The sequence below is a fragment of the Schistocerca americana genome, chromosome 5 (genome assembly GCF_021461395.2).
Source record: "Schistocerca americana isolate TAMUIC-IGC-003095 chromosome 5, iqSchAmer2.1, whole genome shotgun sequence".
Taxonomy (NCBI): Eukaryota; Metazoa; Arthropoda; class Insecta; order Orthoptera; family Acrididae; genus Schistocerca; species Schistocerca americana.
Window position 1 is genome coordinate 447399765 of NC_060123.1, and position 2689 is coordinate 447402453.

Below are 2689 nucleotides of genomic sequence, written 5' to 3' on the forward strand. Positions count from 1 at the left end.
CATATATAAATTTCTAATTAGCCGTCTATCCCTCCTGTCAGCTCCATGTTTCCTTAGGATTTCCAACAGTTTGTCCCATCTGACACAGTCAAAAGCCTTCTCAAGATCAATGAACACAACATACACCTTCCTTTTCTTCTCCGTGTACCTCTCCCCTATCACTCTCAGCAGCCCAATGGCATCTATAGTTCTCACTCCTCGCCTGAAACCAAATTGCTCATTTCATATTACGCAATTCAGCTTTCCATATAGCCTTCTGTTCGCGACTAGTTTGAAGCACATTCTGGACAATTGGAGCGAATGGTTCGGTCACACAGATCCCCCGTCATGGGACATAAGCCAGAGGTAACTTCATGCAAAAATCCTGCAATAGCAGCACTTTCTCAATTATGGACGGCTGTAGCGGTAACATGGCTCAGTATTTCTGCTGGGGACGTCGAACGACTTGTGGAGTCCCTGCCACGTGGAACTGCTGCACTGTGCGGGACAAAAGGAGGTCCGACACCATATTAGGTGGAACCCCATGACTTTGTCACCTCAGTGTAGGCAGTCATTTTTCCCTCGCTCACTGTGTGAATGGGGTAAGAAACAAAATCGATGACGTTGGTACGATGTACCGGCGCAATGCACTGTGCAGCGGCTTGTGGAGTATGTATGTTAATGTAGTTGTTCGGAAAGGAGACAGTGATGCTATCGAGGGACAGAGTGAATGGATCTCGTTACGGTGGGAGTGCTCAGCCACCTGATAAGGAGCGGGATGGTTGTAACAGTTCGGATGACCGGTTCCGAGGTCTGCGCTGGTGGGCCTTCGGCGAGCCGGCCGGCTAAGGAATGTGGGACAACGTGGGCGGCGGCGCCCACAGGGCACGTGGGCGGCACCAACGCAGACGCCTCGTCCTCTGTGTTGGCTGGACAAACAGAACGCACCGCTCTCCACGCTTCCCTGTGCCGAGGCTCTGGCTTTACTTGCCTGCAACGAACTACTGCTCCCACCACTCTGGTTTAAATTTATTTGTTTACTTCCATGTTAGCTACACCCAAAACTGATATTACCTAAAGATGTGCATAATAATAACGCACTTATAATTATATTAATAATACACAATAAATAATACGTTGTCTTAAACGAAGCGCCCAGAAGGCGTGGTCGGATGTCAGCGTAGCTTCGTATACGTTGTAATTTTTCTGTACAAAAATAAATAATATGTTGAATATTATGAACTATAACTCTGTATTGAACTGAACTGGTTTCTTATCTTTAATTTCATGTGTTTCTTTGTTGTAATGCTGAACAATCCAAGTAGCGTAATTACCGAAACATTATCTGACAAGAATGAGTCGCCAAAGCTATCTGAAACTGTGTTTCAATTAACGTTTACCGAATCTGTACAAATAAAAATCGGTTGCTGCGTGAAAGAAAGATCATCGCCTGAGGACAATTCGACCGATTACGATGATCTTGTTATTTAAAAAAAAGATTTTATTTGTGTGTGTGTGTGTGTGTGTGTGTATGTGTGTATGTCCGCGTGCGCGCGCGCGTGTGTGTGTGTGTGTGTGTGTGTGTGTGAGAGAGAGAGAGAGAGAAGAGAGAGTGTGTCTTTTCGTAACCGGGGATGGTAATGGTACTTTTGGCATGAGAAAGGAAAAAAATGTGTTGCGTTTAGTTTGATAGTTCTGCTGTCAAATGTTTTCATAACAAAAAAATCAGTTTGACAGTTGTATAAACAATAGATAAACACGTATGTAATATATAAAGGAGAAACTTGTTACCGAAAATCTCAAAGAGTTCTCGACTGATTTATTAAAAATTTTTACACGATACTGTAACGAACGATCGGACTAACATAGGCAATATATTTTTGTAATATATATAACACATAAATACACATGTAATATATAAAGAGGAAGCGTAGTTATCACAAATCTCTAAAAGTTCTTGAACGATTGACTTCAAATTTTTACATGACGCTCTAACATTCGGACGGACATAAGCAGATATGCTATATATTTTTGTAATATGTATATTATATAGATATATATGTAATATGTAAAGGGGTAAATGTTGTTAACATAAATCTCGGAAAGCTCTTGACTGATTTACTTCCAGTTTTTACGTGATACTCGTAGAAACATTCGGTGGACATAGGTTACATAATTTTTTAATATATCACATATATAAATGTATATATAAAACATAAATGGAATCTACTTCAATTTTTTGAGCCAACGGCCTTGGCGCAGTGGTAACATCGGTTCCCATCAGATCACCGAAGTTAAGCACTTTTGGGCTGGGCTAGCACTAGGATGGGTGACCATCCGGTCTCCCCAGCGCTGTTGGGAAGCGGGGTGCACTCAGCCCTTGTGAGGCAAACTGAGGAGCTACTTGATTCAGAAGTAGCGGCTCCGGTCTCGTAAACTGAAATACGGCCGGGAGTGCGGTGTGCTGACCACATGCCCCTCCATATCCGCATCCAGTGACGCCTGTGGGCTGAGGATGATACGGCAGCCGGTCGGTACCGTTGGGCCTTTCGAGGTCTGTGCGGACAGAGAGCTACTGAAGATTCAGACGGAAAAGGACATAGAGAGAAGGGAGGAGAAGATGGTCAAAGAGGAGAGGAGGGGGCTACGCACAGAGAGAAACAAGCTGTCTTGTGAAACTTTGTATTGTGAGGTGCACAAGACAGTGTTA

The 2689-nt window shown here is 43.5% G+C and overlaps 1 pseudogene; it reads left to right on the forward strand.

Moving 5' to 3' along the window:
- The first annotated feature begins 2222 nt into the window (after positions 1-2222).
- On the forward strand, positions 2223-2340 carry LOC124617441 (annotated as a pseudogene).
- Positions 2341-2689: the final 349 nt, after the last annotated feature.